Source organism: Anser cygnoides, chromosome 1 (assembly GCF_040182565.1).
Source record: "Anser cygnoides isolate HZ-2024a breed goose chromosome 1, Taihu_goose_T2T_genome, whole genome shotgun sequence".
Classification (NCBI taxonomy): domain Eukaryota; kingdom Metazoa; phylum Chordata; class Aves; order Anseriformes; family Anatidae; genus Anser; species Anser cygnoides.
The window spans coordinates 97144465-97166040 of record NC_089873.1 but is presented as its reverse complement, the minus strand read 5'-3'; the positions used below and the strand labels follow the sequence as shown (position 1 = coordinate 97166040).

The window sequence follows — 21576 nt, the reverse complement described above, 5'->3', positions numbered from 1 at the left end:
ATGCCTGCTGCATTGCACGCGTGCATCTGTTCCCACCTCTCCAGCAGTGCTGCCTGGATGAGGGGCAGGTGCTGACTCTTCTGTCTGCTGTGTTGTCAGCCTCAAGGTAGAAGAGGAAATGGAGGAAATTCCTTAGGTGATGTAGAGGAAAACAGTTTGCAGCAGAAAAATAAACATGTGATGCTCTCTTTAGAAAGAGGTGGTTTTATTGTTGTTGTTTTTTGAAATAACATGATTAAACTTTTTTAATAATAAAATTACATAAGTTGTCATGCATGTTTTAGCCCAGTAGTGGTCAAATGAAGGTTTATTTCGCTTTTAATCTCCTCATTTTAGGTTGTTTGGAGTTCTTTTGTGAAAGTTCATAAGACTATATTGGTTAGAAATTATTCACCTCTCCCATCTTATCTAGCCCCGATTTAATATTAGCTAATAGAACAGATCTTTCTTCTGTGGAGCCAAGGAGGAACTGTCAAATTTCATGCCCAGTTCAGACAAACTGTACCTCTGTGAGGCAGGGGCTGTGCTGAAAACCAGGTGTAAAATCCCCAGTCCCTGCCTCAGTTTGGCTTTTCCGCTCCTCTGCAGCACTGATCTGCAAACGGAGACTCCCGGGCTGATCATTTTCAATGCTGAGCTTTCAAAACTGAGTGTGTACTTGGCCTGTCTTTGTTTAAACTTAGAAAAATTAACGGAGCTCATTCTGCACATCTGAAATCCCAGTCTTCACACTTACACAGAACATTTGAGTAGCTTTATTTGCAAGTCTAACACTAATTCATGAGGCTGAATTGACAGAAGAGGTGGACGGTACTATTGCCCTTTAAGTAGGTCTTTCCTTTATATTGGTGGGACTTTTGCTGGTATCAGTGTTTGGGAGTGTTTCTGTGTTTCTCTCCAGTTTGCTAATCTCTCTCTAATGCTAAGCTTCCTCCATAGCTCATTTCTAAAGGCCACTTCCTTGAGGTTATGGTAAGACCTCAGTTGGACAGAGAGGGAGAAACTGTAAGAACCTAAACCAAAAATTCTAACACAAATTTTAGCTAATACAAATTACAGGGATTGGTGTAGTATACAACAACTTCCTCTGTGATGGCCACACTTACTGTCTGTCACTGCTCAGTTTACTAGGCTGAGCTAAAATGGGCTGTTCGCTGCCCTGTAGATCCCTACCTGTAGACAGGGAAAGGAGTTGTGTCCCCTTGCCTCCCTGCGCTCTCCACTTCATAACTACAATCCCAATTATCTTGTCAGAGAGACGTTTTTTATGGGAAAAAGGTAACATATCACCACAATAAATTCTGAACAGAGCTCTTGCCTCAGGACTTGGTGTAGCAGAGAAGGTTGTGTTTTACCTTCAGGCCCTGTACAAATAAAAATCGCTTGAACAGTGAGCCAGCAAAACGTGAAAATAGAGAGGGGCAAATGTACATTTACTTTTTGTATATTCACATTAATCAGGCATATTGTTTTTATTTGGAAAAGACAGTTTCAAGAAAAGTAAAGTTACATCAATTAAAAATGTGAAAAGGGAAAATCAGAATATTGGTTTTGTGTGTGTATATTGTGTGGTTTTGTTATCTTTTTTGCTTAAGTTCATCACCCATATGTAGTAGTAGTTATGCATGACATTGCATGTCAATCTATTTGTTAGACTGGAAGAGGCACAGGTTTAGGAAAGGTGAAGGTTCAGTAAGTACTAAGCTTATGCCTAGTGAATGTTTTATAGTGATATAGACTGCTGCTAGGCTTTCTACAGGGACGTGCAATAATGCGAATATAAAAGAATGGAAGGGCTTACGTGGAAATTCTTATGAATTCATTTCTGGCTTTTCAATTCTGTGGGGAAGTTCAGTGTTCTTTCTGAATTCTGACTTCAAAAGGAAATGAGAAGTCAAATTTTCTGATTTTAGATCTATCTGTAAAATGCAACAGAAGGCATGTTAGCTTACTAGCAAAAGTAATGGAATGCCCAAAGTGTAAATCTTTAGAGACACCAAAAAACAAAAACCAACCCTGGGATCTGTTGCTTTTAGAAATGCTGTGGGGATTAATAGCGTGTTTTTTGCAATGCTATGAGCTTTATCTCTCGCTCTGACTTTCCACCATCATTCTTGTGTCTAGGTACACCCGATTCTCTATGTTCTTTTGGGTTTCAAACAGTAGAATTCAGGTGACCACCTCCTTTTTTGCTGACTAAGGCTACTCTAACAGATAGTTGAGTATTGTTGTGAGTGCCAGGAGGAATGACTGCTTTGTGGACAGATATTGTAGCAGACAGAAGTATTGATTGGGTTTCATTGTAATAAACATTGCCAGATGTTATCTCAGTGTGCACTGTTTACATTAGTAAATAAATAAATCCTCCAGAGCACAATTATTCTCTATAATGTTTTTTCAAAAGTTTACTATTGTCTCCTTTTATATGTCTAAAGTGACCTTCCTCTGCTCTCTGTGCAGCTTGAGAAACTAATTAGGACATGTGAACCTAATTGTAAAATTCAAATCCTGATCCGCATTCAGATATCATATCAAGGCTGAGTCTAGGATGTATATGTACTAGCATCTTCCTTTTGGGTACTCTTTCTTCATCTGAGACCTTTTTCCAAAGGAAATACGTGAACAGGTTTTTTTCACTGTTGTGTTACTATCCATACTATTATCCAAGATAAACACCTTGTCATGCAAATGTCATGGTAAACATCTGTGTCCTCTTATTCTTGGCAAAGACTCTCGAAACTGGTGGGTCACTTGATACACAAAATAATGATGGGATTCCAACATAGGCAGAGTCAGCAGTGCACGCAAGGCCAGCGTGTTAGTTAAATAAGCTAAAAGAACTCTAAGGATCTGAGCTTCCACAAAGGCTAAGACTCACGAGAGTCCAGATTTGCTCTTCAGACTGTGAATGCACAGCACATCATCACAGCGCACAGCAGATCAGTGTGGGCCTGTGTGGAGCTCCTGCTTCTACGCTTGGCTGGTGCCGCCTTTTTCCTTGCAAGAGGCATGGCAGATTGAAGCATACTTAGGTTTTGAGTCCTCTTGATCCCTGCTGTAATCAGCTCTCCCCAAAACACCCAGCAAGTTCACAAGAGGTTTTTTGAAGTGTAGCTAGTAACCATAAAACTTCATGTTAAATGAGAGCTGAAACTGTCTACTGGGCCTTCCGAGAGTGAGTTTTTTGTTTCCAGTGAAACTCTACCTATTATGCTGAAGTACTGGTTCCTTGCTTTGCTAGATTAAGCCATCTTGTAATTTATCATCTTGAGTAATGTGTGCTTCCACAGACATACAGGTTCCCTTGGCAAGTTGGCTCCCTCTGGAGACTCCCCAAAACATACTTAGAACAACTTCTGTAGGTTTAGAAAGATGCCAGTGTGTATCTCAATTCTCTGCCAGTGAACCAACATTATTAACCTTACATCTCCCAAATTAAATAATCTTTCTCTGTCATATCTTAAGTTTAAATTCATATAAAAGATGTGCTTTTTCCCCCAACTCTTAATAGTTTTGTGGGATGTTGTTTTTGTTTCTTCTGCTTTATCAGCTGAGTTTAACTGTACTTGTTCTCTTTATTTAGCTACATGTAGAATTATTCTATACATTTTACTGGAACTGCTGTGATGGAAGCACAAACAAGTTACATGTTTATGTATGCAGAGGTATCCTGTAAAACTTGTAGGGCTACCCATTTTTAATATTTTGTGATAGTGGACAAAGACCATCAAACCCATATTCATTTTTCATTGTTAATGTCTCCCCTTTTCATTGACAAAAAGGGAAAAGAAGAAAAAATGAATAAATAGCAAAAGAGGAAAATCTCACCTTCTCACCAATTATTTCCTGTGTGTGTGAATGCTTTCAGTGATGCCTCTGAAAACTTTGAAGAGAACTACTTGCTTCTGAATATGCCTGTGTAGCATGAAGAATGGCTGTCCATTTAAAATGCGGCTGTATTTCTTATCTCACTTTCACTTTGAATAGTCAAGTGCACGTCCAAACTACAGCTACTGAAGGAACAAATTCAAGTTGCATGCAAACATGGCTCATCAGCTGTGCATTTTTCCTCTTTCTAAGGAATAAAGATCACAAGTGTGAAATGAAACATAACAGGGAGGCACTGGAGTGCAGATCTGAAGGTGGAATTTGCATTGGCTGCACTTCAGCACAGATGGTAGAAAAACTTAAATCTACTCTTGGGTCCTGAGACCTCCCCCCCTCACATACACCTCAGGTTAGTGAATGTATCTAAGGGAGGAAACTGGAGCAGGTAATTCCTGAGGGATTCTAACCATTCATGCTCCCTAAAAGAAGGAGCCATGGAAAATACGCTTCAACATCACTATTTTGTTGGCTGCAATGGGATTTTTGTTTAGTGCAATAGCTCTCCTAATCACCATCTAACCAGTTGTGTCCCTAATAATATAAAAGGTGTAACACAGCCTTCCTCAGGATTACTCGTCTGCGAAATTAAATACCTTAATTGTTCCTCCCATCTAGGGAGGAGAAGTAGACCAAAGAATGACCAAAGTCTGCAGTCAGTCTGTTCCCCTCTTGATTTTAAGGGGGTAAAGAGTGTGCATAGGCTTAATGCATCCTCCTTGTTAACTGGGATAGAAAACCTTAGCTTTATTCTCCTTTTACTGTCCTATGTACTGCCCTACTCTCTTGGCTCTGTCATAGTACAGGGGCATAACATCAGACACCTAGTTTGGGGGAAAGTTAGGACTTCTGAACTCTTGGAGTTCACATTTCAGGTAAATGTTGCAGCACTTAGCAGATGTGACTACAGGGGAGTTGGTTTTTCTGTTTGGTAGAGAGAGAGAGACATTTCCCTGTGCATGCTCCACGCTTGTATGCACCAACCCTGTCTTTTAATGATCAGTTCCCAGGATAAGGTGGGAACTTTGTATCCAGGACCAGTTTGGTGTTTTTTTGGCATCTCCTATATTGCTGTGTGCAGTGATGCCAGTTAATGTTCATTGAGGCAGAGGATTTGCGATTCTGGTTCTTGGCCTGAAGTGGATTGAGATTCATAAAATATAATCTCAAATCACAAAGCCATCATGGGAGGTTTACAGCTTCTGTGACTATCTCGCTTGGGCTAGATTTGAATCAGCAATCAGGAGGTGAATGGTATTGTTCTTATCCCACTGCCAATTTCCTGAGCTAACATAATCTGTGTGTGTGTATGTGTGTTACAGAACTTTATTTTCCAATTGAATGCATCCATCCTTTAAAAACTGGTTAAAAAACAAAAGACAAAATGTAAAGGAAATTTACCATCCAAAAAAATAAAGAACAGCGCTAAGGACTTTAAAATATATGTAAACATCAGTTCCTGCCAAGTTAGTCATTACTAAGAGTTAACAACACGGGGGATTGATTGAGAGAATGATTGTTGCTGTAGAATGATGATTTAATAAGAGAAAATCTGATAGATTTGACATGCTACATAAAATGTGCAGAACGGTTATTCTTTGGGAAATTGCAACTTTCATTTGCACCCTTTACAGCCGTGTTTGTTCTGTGCCTTGCCACATTCCCCTTCTTCCCTGTTATTCTCTTTCATTGCTGTAAATCATTAGTATTCACCATTGTTACATGTGTCACAGGGAAAAGGAAACACGGGTGCCATTTCCCTTCCTCTTCTTGCCTTCTCTCACACCTTCATCTGGTCAGTTTTCCAGTAGTCACCCACCAGCTTTGTGCCATAGGGTGCTGCAAAATGTCCTGCTCCCCATCTTGAAAAGATGGCTGCTGAGAATTCAATTTTATTTCCCCTTTGCTACTGTTTCCTTCATAAGCATCCACTCCTCACTGTTCTGGCTGATTACTATTTACCCGTTACTTAGTCCTAACAACATGCTTGGTGCTTTATAAGCCAGAAAATAAAGGCTGTCTCAGCTCAAAGTTGTTGTTGTACAGGACAAATAGACGGAAAAGCCCTTCTATTGTTTCCATCTTTATTGATGAGCTGGGCTCTGTCCTTCAGTTTTTCAGCAATAATTTATGAGAAGGTGTTTTGTTGTTTTTTTCCTAAATCTGAAATGCCCAGTGCCTCTGAAGATCCTGTTGCAAGTGTTGTCAGTGTGTTTAGTCTTCTGTAAAACATGGTGGTTCATGCAGGCCATGCTCAGGTAATAGCGCGACCTAAGCTTCTGTGCCCTTTTCCTGTAAATAGGGGATGCTGATGTCAAAGTCTGGGCTAAAAATGGTCTTCTCCTTGCCTCAGTAAAATTTTGGGCTAGCTTTAGTGCCTGTATTGTGTGAATCATTTAAAAAAATAAATCCTAGAGTCTGATTACAACAAATAAATTCTGTAACACCCTATGCACTATATCTATTGTCATGCCAAAGAGCATAATATAATGACTGAGAACGACAGCAATTAAAAAAAAGAAAAAACAGTAAACAATAGTGTAATTTGACCCTAAGAACATTAAGGAAAAAAAAGGTTTAAAAGAAAACAAGGCAAAAATGGGAACATGGACTGGCATTACGGACAGTGTCGTGAAACTACAGTCAGAGGTATGAGCCTAGTAGAAAGAAAAAGAGAAGGGGGTTGGGGGGCGAGTTACTTATGAATCAGTACAACTGTGCTTTGTTCTGCATGAGTGTTTTAATAGAGCAAGTGTAATATAAGGATCAGGTGGGCTCGTGGGAATGGAACAAAAGGTTTTGTAAAATTAAAGCAAAATAATTATAGCTCTAGGTGTAGAGTGAGCACACTCCAGCAGTTGATAGCGGGAACCTGCTCAGAATGGAGAAGGGAGGAGAGAGAAAGATGCAGTTGGAAGGTTTTTTGTTTTGCTTTGTTTTTTAATGTATACGTGCGTGCACATATGCATAAACATGCATAATATAAACAGATTTATATATGTATGTTAGCAAAGACTTTTAATCCCTGACAGTTGCAAACAACTTTAGAAGTGATTAATAATACCCACACACAAAAACGCATTAAAAAGAAAATTTAAGGAATAGTCTCAAATGAATTAATTAACAACACAAAAAAAAAATCGCAGCGGAATGCTGTCTTTTTAGTCAAATAGAGGACTGTAATCTAAAATGGAGACAATCCTCTGACATGGGATTCAAAGATGATCTTCCTGTAAGAGCCCAACAAGGAATGTATACGGAGTGCCACGTATGCCAAGGAACCAAGCTCAAAATTCCCAAAGTGGACATGATCTCCTGGGCATCGTGGGAAGGCTTTCAGCAATAAAGGTGTTAAAGGATCTCCCCTGGTGCTTAAAGGTGTTAAAGGATCTCCCCTGTTTGGGCAAAGCATTCTTGCAGAAGAGCTGTTTCCTACCTGAATTTAAGAGCAGTTTTGCTGGTAAGATGACAGCTTGGTTGATCCCACAGTGGCCTCTCTGTATCTAGTTGTTTGCTTTTTCTTTCCTTTACCATCCATTTATATACGTACCTAAGTACATGAGGGTGTGTACACTTAAGTACATATTTACGTGCCTGTACTGTAAAAGTAACCCTCCCCCAAAGAATCCCTGCCTCAGGACCACCATCCTTTTCTCTCTGGGTTGTTGGTGGCCTTCAAACGCGTAACTAAGGAATAGTTATTTGTGAGTAGTGAAAGGTGTGCATTGTTCTCTGTCATGTTAGGTTCAAAATGTTCAGAATCTGTTCCTGTTGTGGGCATTGACTTGCTAACAAATATGTAATTTTTCTTTGGAGATTTATCAAAAGAGTTAACAAACGCTAGTTCCATTAACTCCCTGTGGCATCTGTGGGTTGGGATGGGCTCCTTTCCGCTTATGTGCCGCTATGCGGAGTGTTACAAGGAGCACAAGCGTGTACCTGTGATAAAAGGGACCTGTGGAAAGGATCCGGTTTTGTTACCAAACTACAACAGCTTCCCTCCTGTGGTGGAGAAGGCTTCTGACGGGTGCAGCGATTGCCACCTCGTCGCGATGCGAGAGGCAGGCAGTCTGCGGAGAGGAGGCTCTGCGGAGCCCACAAGCTGTAGTAGCAGGCACAGCTACTACAGATGGCTGGTGCATGAGATAAGGCCTTGGCGAGGGAGGGGGGCGATCAGCCCTACCTCCCACCACATTTCCCCTTATTCTGCCGTCAGATTTCCCTTATTCAGAGTTTGTTTGGGATAATTGTTCACAGACAATATATTTTTGCGTTCATGCTGTAATCAGAGGCTGTTGTCACTTGAAGCAGAGCACATCTCTTAGGTGGTGCTTTCTGCCAGAATGTGGAGGCTGAGATCAGAGTGAAGCTTTATGAGCTCCATTTGGTGCTTTTTACTTCCGTCTTGTTTCTCTCTCTGCAGGGGATGTGAAACTAGATTTGTCCTGTTTCCACAGCAGGGTTTTGGTTTATTTTGTTTTTCCATAGCATTTCATTCTGTGGCGCAAATCCAGAGGAGAGTGTGTTGCAGAGATGGATTTGAATGTCAGACAGAAAGAGTTGTGTTTAATAAACTCTTTGTTGTAAATTATAGAAACTAGAGAGCAGGAGGCCCATGTTTAATACAAACATTCTGTGGTTAACTTATCACTTTAAGTGTTTACCCCGTAACATAAAGAGCAGTGGAACAAGATAACTTTGCTAGAGGGGTTGCTTATGGGGTACGAAGCTCAAGACTGAAATCCCTTCATTGGGGGCAGTCATCTCAAACTCCCTCCACCTTCCATCTTTTTTTTCCCCTGGCACATAAATTGATTATCGTATAATTCACACTGAAATCGTCTTCCTATATATGTTCTCTTTGTGTTCCTATAAGAGGTTTGTGGTGGTAAGGAAGGTTGGTGGTGTTTGGAATAACCAAAAATCCCATTACTCCTTGGTGATTCAGCATTGTGTTCCACTTGTATACCTGCCTCTGTCTTCCATCTTAGAGGTGGCTGCCTAGCAGAACTGAGAGACAATATAGGACTAGTTCAAGAAAAGAAAGAAAAAATCTTATAGGCTTTCAGGAAAAAAAGGTGCTTTTATATATAATATAAAGCAATATAATACCATACTTGAAGATGTCAGCCCAGCATGCAAACAGCTGAACATGTAACTTCCCTTGTACGTAATGACTGCTGCTTATTTCCTGCGCTCACCAGCTTTTGAAAACTCCTTTCTGTTTGTATCGTACCATGAGTTACGTATCTATGTTGATCTCATTTCGAAGTGATTTGTCAACATGAGCCTATTGTGAAATTAAAGGTCAATAACAGGCCAGGCAGTTGACAGGGTAAGCACTGCGCACTGGAAAGGGAGAGGTCAAGAATAGCACATCAAATCCTAAGTCTTCAGATGTGCCTCATGAGTAGTGCATTTTGCTGTTTAGGAACAGAGATGCTATAAAGCTTCAGAGTCAAGCACTCGTTCACAACAGGACACAATATGCCAGTATCTGTCACATTCCAAGTCCTTGCAACACTATTGAAGTCAGAGAATTCAAGTCCCAGATTCCTGGCTTTTTTAAAGATCAGATCATTTTCTTTCTTGTTATTGCAGTAAATCTGACATATGTGCATGCACACACATACTCATATAGGTGCACTGATTTTTTTTTCCAAATGAAATTAAAAACAACAAAAACATGTTTTGTGGTTTTTTTTGTTGTTGTTGTTTTTTTACTTTGTCCTTTTATTTTCTGGTAAAAAGCACTTCATAAGTAGTTTATATTCCAGCTTCATTTTCTTCCATTCACCCTCTGCTGGGAGCTAAGTCTAAAGGATTAAGACAGGAACAGGCCTGTATTATATAATTTAATAAATTAAGTGTTCTAAATAGCTCTTAAAAAAAGAAAAAAGGTAGGATTTCCACTTTTGCTCAGAAAGAACTGACACAATGCTGCTTTCCCTACATCTACTTTGGAATTCAATGAGCAACTATGTACAGACAACAGTAAAGACTTCTATCCCTTTCTTTGCTCTTTCATCTGATTCTCCTGCTCCTAGTCTATAGGAGAATGAATCTAGTCTGGCTAGAGAATTTGCACCCTGCTTTTCTCATAAGGAATATGAAGTTTTTTAGATAACAGTAGGGACAATTTCTGGTCTCATTGAAGTCATTGGCAGTTTTCCAGATGATTTGTTATGAGATTTGGCCCTGAGAAAAAGGATCAGTCACACTCATCTCCTTTTTATTCTGAACTAGAATGACCCATATCACTACCCAGTGATGGCTGCCTAGGATACTAGCAGTGAATTTTTGGAAAATGATCAAAAGTTCAAATATATGCAAGAATGCATGAAACCCACTGTCTAAGCAACCAGAGAGAATGCAGTTGGCCTCAGCAAAATACGTGATTAAATAGAACCAAATAAAATTGGAAGCTTGTTATGAAAGACCATCTATATCCATTTTATTATTTGCCTATGAAATATTATATTAGGGGGAGGCCTGGAACAGTCATCTCAAACCTAAATGTAAGTATGTATCTTCCTGCAGTCTCTGAGATTTTTTGATTGCAGAACACTATAAATGGTGCAAAACAAAGTCTCTTTTCCAAGTTCCCTACAGTGAACAATTTAAGAGCATTTAGTCTTAGCTGGTATTAGGACTTCATGTCCTCAGAGAATAAATGCTGCCCCTTTGATCTCTAGATATAAAAGTCGCTATTTCCCAGGAGCTGGGGAAGATCTGGGGCCCTGGAGCAGAGAGAGAGAGAGAGACACAAAACAAGAGCCTGGCAGCAGTGGTCCATTCCCAGCATTGCTGCTGACTTGTTGCAAACTTAGAAAAAACTATCAGTGGCCCCCAGTAATCCCTATTTTTGAAATGAATTTAAGAGTATTCATCTGTCTTAGCAACATTAATTAAGGAAGGAAACAAAATAATGTTGAAGAAATAGTCATATTTTTTGACCTTATTGTAGCTTCTTCCATATTTTTTTTTTGTGTAAGCAGGTATTTTGCAAAGTAAATTCACAGGCACCTGATTTTGCATATCGGTGTCCTGTGCAGTGCCCCTTCCTATGGGTAAGGAGGTGAAAAGTGATACTTGAATCCAAGAGTTTTCCCTGTCTTCTGGAGGGGAGAAGCTAAATGCAGGGGTGGCAGGTCAAAGAGAATATAAGATTTCATTACAATCGAGTTGTGTCTGTATTTGAAAGCATTTTATTAACATGTTGCTATCCAGAGTTTTCCCTTTCAACATTTCTTGTAGGAGGTGAATTTTCCGGTTGGTTTGTCTTTGCTGTCAAAAAAGTCAAGCTGATTTTTCTTTCATCTGATTAAGTGAATAAATGTTAAGAGTAATTAAGCCAAGGAGAGTTTTAAATCTGTTTTTTTTTTCCCCTCTTTAATTCCTAACCTAATAAACAAACTACTTGTATCCATCTTTACAGAGAGATTTTAAAACCACTGTGCTGAAAGTATAGTGTAAAAACACCAGTTCTCACTTCAGAGTCAAAACCACTTTGATGACCGCCAAACCTCATGTGTTAAACTTGCAAGTAGAAATCATGTTTTTCATTATTCGTTACCTCAAGGTTATTTCAGGGCTAGGGTTTCCTGTGAAGATCAAACAAGGATTTTTTTTTTTCCTGTCTTGCACGTCCTCACTTGTGCCCAGATTATGCCCTCCGAAAGTACTAAGCGTCAAACTGTGGCCTTGAAGCTGGAGGGAGGATTGTTTGGTGTTTTTAAGGCTCTGATCAGCAGACCAAGAGAAATCTGGGTTCTTTTCCTCGTCTCTGGCTCTGTAACCTTGGAAAAGTCGATGTATCTGTGCCTATGTTCCCTGGCTGCAAAGGGCAGGGGATGCTCTTTCCCTGCTGCATTAGGTCCTTTGAAGATAAACCTGCTCTCTGAAACTGATAATGAGCACTAGAAAACGCATGTGTTGGTCAGGTTCCCAGTCCGTGCCCTGAGTGGGGAGTCTTTTCTCGCAGTGCCTAGTCCTGGAGATTTACCAGGAAACCTTCCTTACTCAAAGGCGATCACACAGGGCCTCTGTGCTCCGTCCTGAGCGCACCTTGTCAGCAGCTGCTTCGGGAAACCTCTGCTTCTCCCTCCGCTGTTGCCCTGGCTGTTGACATACGAGAGATTTCTGTGTGCTCCTCTCACGCTTGAGGGATGTAGAGACTGAAGTTGCCCAGCCTGGCTTAGTACTTTGGAGCTTTTGATCCCCTTTGCAGGGTGAAAAGGGTTGTTTCCAGAGCTTTAATGGAGCATTTTTCTGTGATTTATTATCTGCAAATGCTCGCGTTCCTGATACACTTCTTTTGGAAATGTTTTGCTGAAGCCTTATCCGCATAGGCTGATCATATGTGCCCCAGATATAAACAGGAAGGAAAGGTTTCCAGTTCCATCTGCTGCAGTCTAGAACAATTTTATCCACCGTTGGCTGGGGGAAAGCAATTCTGATTTAAAGGGCATGTAAGCTCTGTGTTATTAGTCTGATAGGATAAGGTATTACAGTTTTTCTCCTGGTGAGTTTTTAAACCTGAGCTGAAAATAAGCGCACTGCATGCTGTAAGCGAAGATGCATAAAACTTTAAATAAATAAGAAATAAAAAAAGAGAAATAAGAGCTGGAACTGTGCATCAGTAACGTCTACTGGGCACCTGGACTGTTGGTTAAAATCCCATCAGGGAGAATCTTCTGCCAAATAGCCAGCCAGCTTTTCTCCGGCAACTTTCAACAGAGGTAGATGGGAAACCCCATCAAAAACAGTCGAGCACATGCAAGTTTCTTGTAGCCAGCCAACTAGTGGATGCAGCCTCTTCACCAGGGCCCAAAATCCCTTTTCCATTTGGTAACAGCCTGTGCGGGCTGACTGAAGTGACATCTCCTACTTACCAAGCCACTTACCTTCCCAAAGACATCGCTCCTTGGGTCGGGTCTGGATCAGAGGCACACCTTTGTAAATTTGGTGTTGGTGGCAGGGATTCAGGTAGAAATAGCTCAGGTTTGCATCAGGGTTTACTGTTCAGAAGCTGGTCTGTGGAGTTAGGTCGGGATTTACTGGATAAAGGCATAGCATTCAGCAGCTGAATTTTAACTCTCCCGGACAACTTAAATCATTTGTTTCCCACTTAGTGTACCTAAACATGGGTGTAATTTGCTGGATGTGTTTCTCTTTTCCTCAAAGTCAAGATGTTCTTCTAAAGTTACTATTCTGAGTTCTGGTTTCCTCTTCTGTAGCAGCTGAAACTGCTCAGTGATAGTGCTGTAGTGGTGACGTGTGGCATGGGTAGTGCTGAGGGTCCCTTCTATGGGGAGATGGGATGGGGACATTAGTACCGTGAGCTGCTGTGGTCCCCCAAAAAGCACCAAGACATGTTAAGAGATTTTATTTACTGGACATCACTACAGAACGTCTGTCTGGCTTCTGAAAATAAAATAATAGAAAAAAAATAAAAAAACTTTGAAACTGAGAGCAAATAGGAGCTTCTAGCAGGGAGAAAAAAAAAATAATCCAAAGGGGAAGTTAAAAAGTTACAGTGACCACGTATCTGTGTTTCTGTCAATTGAATTTGGAAGGGTTTCTCCCCAAAAAGTGCACACTGAGGCGTGGGGCCACCTGCAGCCCTGCTGCCGACACACGGTGCCAGTGCCACGCGAGCGAGGAGGGCCGGCTGCACTTCTGTCCTCCCACGGGGGACGGCTGTGAAGGAAGGAAGCCGATCACAGTGTGCGAAGTCTGAGAAGTGACAGCGTTTTGCACTCAAGGCAGCTACACGAGGTTACCTGAGGACAGTGTCTGGCTCTACTGGCTGATTGCTTTGAGCACGTAAAAAAAAAAAAAAAAAAAAAAAAAAAGCCAGCTAATGGGGGCACCTCCTAAGCAAACCAGATATCCCTTTTACCGTACAGTCCCTGTTGAGAAGAGTATAATTTTACATTAATTACACTGGATAAGTAAGAATTTATGTTCTGACTTGATCCAGTAAATTCCCATTTAACCCAGTTGTTCCTATTAAGTGTGTCAGCTCTTCTTTCAAAACCTCGGCTGTGCAAAGACAAATTAGTGTATTAATGTGAAAATACATGCTTTAAGACAACAAAAATTAGGAAGCCCTTATCCATTTTTTTCAGAAAGAATTATTTATTGTGGAATATTGCAGTGTACGCTGGTTGCTTACAGTTGTTTATAAAAATCAAATTTATTTTTGTTCGTGCTGTTTATTTTTCCGGTTGTAAGCCTTAACAACAGAATTCTGCTCGTCACTTTCATTTTCTTTAATGTACTTTCATTTTGTTTAAAGTTGATTTAAAGTTTCATTTTCAGATTCTCATATAAATACTGAAAAAAAAAATGACCTGAAAGTACCTCCTAAGACTGATCTCTTCTCTGCTCTCTCTTTAAATTATACATAACATATACTAGACAATAGTCAGATCTAATTCTGGACTGCTTTGTTTATGTCAGTTTAAGTCAAAGCCTAGGGGAAAACCATTAGTTTATCTTGCATGCAATTAGGATGTGACTCTGTTCATCCGAAGTTAAGTATATTTTCCAAGACTTTCCCATTGGAGTGCAGGTCCATTGCTTTTAAAGACTTACCGAGGAGCTGACTCTTTCTGAAAACACGGTCTCAGTTGCAAGGTTCTTTAAAATATGTTTATCTGTCTTACTTGAAACCAATAAAAACTGTGGTGTTTATGTCCAATGATATGTGGCAGGTCCTAAGTGGGCATTTCGAAGCTCTCCTGTTTTGTGGGCACCTATATAGCTAAGTATATTAACCTTCAGGTGTATTTTGTGTCGTGTTTTCACAGGGAAGTCAGGTTTAGGGAATAACAGAGCAATGTAATTGTAGTTTTTTTTGTTTGTTTTACTTTTCACATGCCACTTGTTTCGTCATTCTATTTCACTTTTTTTGGATGGTGTCTTGCATGCAGAAGGTGGTTTTATAGTTCTTCTTGTGTTATGGATGGACAGGTGGGTTTGGGGAGGAAGGTTAAATAATTTCTAACATGAAATAATCAATTTGGGCATATGAGATATATACGTACAAGAATCCCAAAGATGTCTGGATTGATTGAGCACATTTTTCACTTGTTGCTTTTTAGCAGCTGATATATAGCATAGACACAAAATAAGTGCATTATACTAGGGACGTTTGATAGTTCTGATTCTGTTTGTGCTCAGAATGTGGTATTTTAGAATGCATGTTTGTATATGAGGAATTATTATTACATTTTATTGTTAATTATACATTTTACTGTTTGAGTAGAATTTTTTGCCCAGAGAAGCTGTTGATGCCCCATCCCTGGAGGTGTTCAAGGCCAGGCTGGATGGGGCTTTGGGCAACCTGGTCTGGTGGGAGGTGTCCCTGTCCATGGCAGAGCGTTGGAACTGGATGGGCTTTGAGGTCCTTTCCAACCCAAACCAGTCTGTGATTCTATGAATACGTGATAGTTCTGTTTTTCTATCATATCATACGAAATGCATGCAGTACTTCTAAATGCACTAAAGCGTCCACGACGTGATCTTAATTTTCAGTCTTTGGCCCACAATTCGTTTTCACTCATGTAAGAAGTAACCAGACCCAAACTGACTTTGAAAGATGACCTGCTTGTATCCTAAAATGGATTTAAATGCATTCTTTCTCATATCGTTCAATCCCAGGTGGGTCACTTTTTAATTCTACTCCCTATAAGGGTGTTCCTGTTTTGTATTTCAAAACCTGGATTTTCATTTAGCAATTAATGTGGGTGATTCAAGTCACTCCTTCTGTATTTTATTAATTTTTGCCAAATATAGTATTTCTCTGCCTACTGTTGATTGAGCAGAATGGAACTTGCCTACACAAAATTTCTTAGGAAATACAATTTGCACATCCAGATTTCTAACTACACCCACTCTCCCCATTATTGCAAGGTGTTAATCTAGTTGTATGATGCTGCCTGCACAGATGCATACCCTCTTTAAAATAGGTTATGTGCCTAAATCCTTAAGAGAAAGATTGAATGCTGAATTCTTCTAGGTCTTTTTGCTCACCGAATATTTAGCCCTTGTGGTTACTGTACCAGTTTTTATGAAGGCTTTTCTGTGTTTTTAGAAAGTGCATCTAGTAAGTAGTTTAATCCTAAACAGCAACAGAGTTCTGTTGCAGCAAAAGCAACTACTGATTTTAAAAGTAATTTTAAATTTACACATACCCATTTTGGCAGTACTTTTGATTTGAGCAGTTCTCTTCCAGAAATCTACCCTGGAGAAAATGTTTTTAATCAGGTTAAAATGGAGGCAAGATAGAAAAAAAAAATGTTTGCTGTGGCTTGACTGCAGCAGTGCTAATGAGCTCTGCTCTAATACATGAAGGAACATATGGCCCCCATCTGAATACAAACTGGACACAAAGCAGTAATTCAGCTGAGATGTCCTGAATATTGTAAACTGGGTGAATGTGGTTGAAGGTGTTTATAAACGGTGGCTGAATCCCACACACTGACTCACTGCTTTCTAATGTCCGGGGCTCAAGGTGCTATTTGTAAGAGTATAGAAAATGACCAGCAGAGGGAATTCTTAATTAATGCTAACAAAATAGCTAACTGAAGTGTTATGTTATGAAGAAAAGACTTCTTGTGCTTGTGACGCAGCGAGAGACGGATTATGGAGAGGGCGAGTTAGGAGAAGAAAAATCACAGGACAAGCAAATTGAGTATTTACTGGCAAATAATTGCTCTCTTAAGCTGTGGCTCTCTTCCTAAATTCTTGGCATTCCTGAGCACTAGAAGCATTTTCAAAAAATGCATCGTTACAGAGTAGATGTAAAAAAAAACCTCAAAGGCTGATGTTACAGGCTTGTGCAGGTAAGAATGTGTGTTACTGCATATATTTCTTCTGAAGCTTTAGATTGACCATTGTTTATGGGAGTACTGCTTTTTTTTTTTCTTTTTTCTGTTTCTGAAGAAGTGATATTTTGGTTTCACAGCTATATTTCATCTAAAAGTTGGAATAGTGGAGATAGTCTTCTAGGTTGTAGTGTATGCTTTTGTGTCGGCAAAGATATACCGATGTACAAGGAAACAAAACAAGCTTTTGGCAGAGAGTATACGGCCTGATTTTATTTAGTTTAAATGGGTTCCGGCTTTTCTAGAAGTGCCTCTACTTAAACATCTCCACAGCAGCTGAGTGTGGGGCAGAAACACATGCCCCTACGTGCTTGCATTTTGCTGCAGTCTGATTTCACTGGAGGAATGCTTGGGAGATTCTGCAGGGACAGAAGTTTTTCTACATAACTCTCACAGGCTGCCTGCATCTGTACGTCTTCCCGAGGCGTGTCTCCCCAAGGAAATGAGATTTCCGGGAACCCACTCTGTTTGCTCCTGGATGTAGTTTGTATTACCTGTCTCCAATTTATTTTTTTTTTATTTTTATTTTTTAAATTTAGCCACATTCAGCCAAGTTTGATGAGTAAAAGTCTCCAAGATACCAAAGCTTCCACATGTTTTGTGGAACTAGGCAGCTCTTTAAAAGGGAAAGGCTCTTTTAATGACCCCACTGAGGGAGAGGCTACCTCACAATTTTAAGAAAATTATACATTGGAGACCCAACGTGGACAGAAATCCATGAGAATGCAGGCTCGTTTGGCTGTCTGTGAGCTGGTACAACTTCATGAGAATCTGATTTTTGTTTATCCCACATGTAAACTTGATTTTATAATAGTAAAAAGGTCTGTTAGAGCATGGAGATCTGTAGATGGTTAAGAATGCTCTGCCTTAAATTTGATGCTTTTTCACATCTTAATCAACAAAGAAAAAAAACACTGTCACTAGCATTTTTTTTGTTATACCTACAAAATATTCTTTTCTGCCCCCACTTCGTTATGTGCATTAAAATAAATGGCCAAAATAACCTCACTTTTCACAAGTAAATAAAAATAGCATGTACCCCTGAAAACAGAAATGTTCTTTGATTTTACAAGGATCTGATTTTGGTTGTACAGATTCTGTCCTGTGGGGTATTTAAGTTGAACACTGGACTGATGAGCACATATGCATTTCACACACCACTCTGGAAAGCTACACCATTAGCATCACAGAACCCAGTATCAGGTCCTTCAAAAAAAAATTTGCTGGATTTCTGCTAAAGACTAAGTGATTTAACCTTTCCCACAGGGGTAGTTTCTCCTTAATAGGTATCAAATTGAAGTTGCCTTTTGTCTTTAAACATGGGCAGTTTTCAGTCTCACTCCTTATTGTACCATAATTGCGGATATTCTGTTTATTGACTACTGCTAATAATTATTTCTACAATTATATTATTATTATGTTTTTATTATTGTTAGTAAGGCAATAATTAGTCCTTTTCCAAACCCTCATAAAACCTTGGCCCTTCTGCTGTCTTGGGTGCAGAGTCCTGCAAGTTAATTGTATAGTATGTGGATAAAAAAATAATAATCCTTTTATTGGTTTTAATGTTCTGCCTTTTAGTTTTAATGACTGTCCCCTCTTTTCTTGGGAGGTCAGATTTATTTTATTTTCTCTATGCAGCTACATTTATATCACTTCTCCTATGTTCAGTCTTTTTCATTTTCTCTGTCAGTTTGAAGCTTTCTAAACTTTTTGCATATGGAAAGCTCTTGAGGGCTTTAATGAGTCTTTTTACTCTCTGAACCCTTTTTGCTTCTTTTACATCCTATCTGAGACAGGGTGATCAGGGTTGACAGCAAAATCCAGAGGGATGGCATAACACCAACTTACGTAACAGCGTTATAGTATTCTCCGAAGTATTTCCTTTGGACCACCAATCTGCATGAGGCACCGAGCAATCCACAAAATCCCTGTCTCCTTTTCCTGAGTTGGGTGCTGTGAACTTATCGTGCCTTGTGAGATGAAAGCGGTGCGAGTTATTTCTTTATTCCTGATAATAATAGGAACCTGATAACTGAGGAAAGGCTAGCTAGAGAATCCTATGAAAAGTTTTTTTTAAAGTCAGAAGAGAGATCTGTGGAGAGTGATCATTGTACCTTGTGTGTAGTAAACTGGAAGGCTTCCACAAGATGGTGATGGCTGACATCAAAAGGAAGTACAGCTTGTTCTGTGGCTTCTAGACCATCTGCAAGTGACTTGCAAGAGATGAGAGGATGCCAAACAAAAGCACAATTGTGATATAATGGAAGTATGAATCAGGCATTGGTCTACTCTTCCTGGAAAAAACAGGCAAAGCCTGGGTGGCGCTCTGAGACTTAATTCAATCGAAAGAGATGAATTTCAGGCACTAATTCAGGATGAGAAGTCATGTTAAAATGTGTGGATCAAGCTTTTTTCAGTTTAGATTGTTGAATTTTTACCAATTTATTTTTATTTCTGCAACTATATAGAAGCATGTTATAGAAATATGTAATAATAAGTCCTTGGGTCCAAGTAGAGCATATCAAGTTGACTTTTGTTGGAAGCAAGCTAGTTTTATTCCCATTCATTTCCTCTCAGTTCATCCCTGTGACCCTTTTCCCTCCTCTTCTTGCCCCTCTCTGCCTTTCACCTGGAATTTTCTTCCTTAGTAAAACTTCTGACTGGCCTGGTACGTTATACTACAGTGTAAATGATCATGTTCAGCATTAAGGTGATAAAACATACTTTACTGTCGTCTTGCTTGCCCAAGAGCTAACACAGTTTTTGAAAAGCAGATGGTTGACTAGAGAGCCCTGAGGTATCACAGAGCTAACAGGTGCAGCTCCCTATTCAGATTCTGCAATGCAAAGAAATCTTATTTCCAGACAAGTCAGGAAGAAAGGAGAAACAGTGAGAAGGTGGACTCAAGGAGCCCAAATGCATACATTTAAAAATTGTATTTGTGGTAGATGATGCAGGGACAACGTTTGTATGCTGAAAGAAGCAATCTATTGCTAAGAACAAGTTAAGCTTTATGGATAAAGCAGAGTGCTGAAAGGTAGAGAGCTGCATTGAGTTCTGTTGTGGTCGTTGACCAGCCAAGTAATTTGCACAACTCTATTTAGGTCAGTATTCCACAAAAAAGCAGAATGCTAGCTGAGGAATAATGAATGTATGCTTCTACAGACCATTGTGAACTCTGTATTGGGAAAAGATAAGGAAGGAGAAGTATATCACTGTTGAAACACTAGATACTGAGGCAACTCAAATGTGTTTCTGGAATGTATTTAATGCCTCAAGCAAAACACCACATGTAGGTTGCCAGTAAAGAAGGAAAAATCACACCACTATCGATACTTCTTCCTAGTCCTGTGTCTCCTAGCTTACAGGTTAAATACAGGATTGTCAAAAAAAATAGAGCCAGCATTCAAGTGGTTAAGGAGCTATATCTGCACCTGTTGAGTTCCTCACATTTTGACAGAGCTGGGCTTCTGTGAGCTATTGATAACTTCAGATGCAATTTATTTGGGGTTTTGTTCATGTTGCCATAAATCCCAATTTGAAATGAAAATGGCCAGAGAATATAAATGCTTCATTATTAATAATATTATTAATAAAGTCATTAGGCTCTAATTTTGTGATTTTAAGCTTGAGCTGTCCAAGTGAAATCTGTGGCCTGTGCTTACTGAATAAGGGCCGTAATGCAGGACTGGGTGCGCTTCATTGTCATGGGTGCTTTAAACACGTTTGATCTTGGGATACCAGAGGACTTTGTGGTGTTACCTGTCTCTAGAGATCATAAGAGTTATCCTTGCAGAAGCAAGTAATTTATACAAGGTGACAAAATGACTCTTACAGTGCTGGTGGAGGAAAAGATAGAGACCTTCTAGCCTTCTCATCGAAGTACGAGAGAAATAGGGTCTTTCATTTCAGGGAAAAGTAAAGGTAAAGGAAACCAAGAGAATAACTAATCAGAATTTTATCTAGTCGTGAGAAATTAGGAAGGAACAAATAATGAACCTGGTCCTTACTGCAAGCATTCAAGTCTTTAAATTTTAGATTGCAAGGAAAGTGTATATTTAGTCTATTAGAAAACAAATTCACAGTAATCATAATCACATTTTAAAAAGCAATGAATACAGGTATGAGAGACTATTATAGATAGTCTGATGCAAAAGTTTTTCCAAGAGTTATTGAATCTGGTACATCACATTCACAATTTTTCCATAAAAAGATTTTTCCATTAGTCATCAGGTTGGAACGAAGTTCATAAAAATTGGAAAAACAAGTCATGCGATCTATAAAACATTTTGAAAAGTTGAAATGAAAAAGATGAATTGGATGGAAAACTTTCTGAGCATTTGAGAGAGAAGAAAGTAACAGGGAGATTTTTTTTCTGCATTTGTTTTAAAGATGGAGTCTTCATGGAGAAAATACTGTAGCCAACTGCAAATACATGATATTCTTAAATAAAAGATTGCTCTCCTTTTCCTATTTTCAGACAAATTGCCTTCGTGGTCCTGGTCCTTTGGTTCCACACAATCATCGACTGAGCTGAAGGAGATCTCCCTATAGCTGTGAGTAATAATGAGGCTTTAGTGTTTCTTTGCACATTGCTACTAGAAAGTGACCTCTCTCACTAGAAGGCTCACCTTTTCATTATAAAGGTGTTACTTCTTTTCTGCATATTTAAAGCATTGCTCGAGTTACTATGTGATTCTTTTCCTATGAAGCAACAGAAAAATTCAAGCTAACAGAAGTTCCAGAGAGCTGCTTTAACCTTGGATGTGAAAGGTGGCCAGTGATAGAAGGG

General features: G+C 39.5%; 1 protein-coding gene across 43 annotated transcripts in view; it reads left to right on the top strand.

Annotated features, from left to right (window-relative positions):
- Positions 1-21576, top strand: part of ZBTB20 (zinc finger and BTB domain containing 20) — a 480501-nt gene that overhangs the window by 149354 nt on the left and 309571 nt on the right. For 40 of the 43 annotated variants that reach the window (XR_010834157.1, XR_010834158.1, XR_010834156.1 and 37 more), the window contains one exon: positions 21265-21340. The exons of 1 other annotated variant lie outside the window; for it this stretch is intronic. The gene's annotated coding sequence lies outside the window, so the exon portion shown is untranslated. Of the gene's footprint in view, positions 1-4; positions 16740-21264; positions 21341-21576 lie in introns of those variants that run through there. 2 more of the 43 variants (XM_048058139.2, XM_013184040.3) reach the window with 1 other exon arrangement.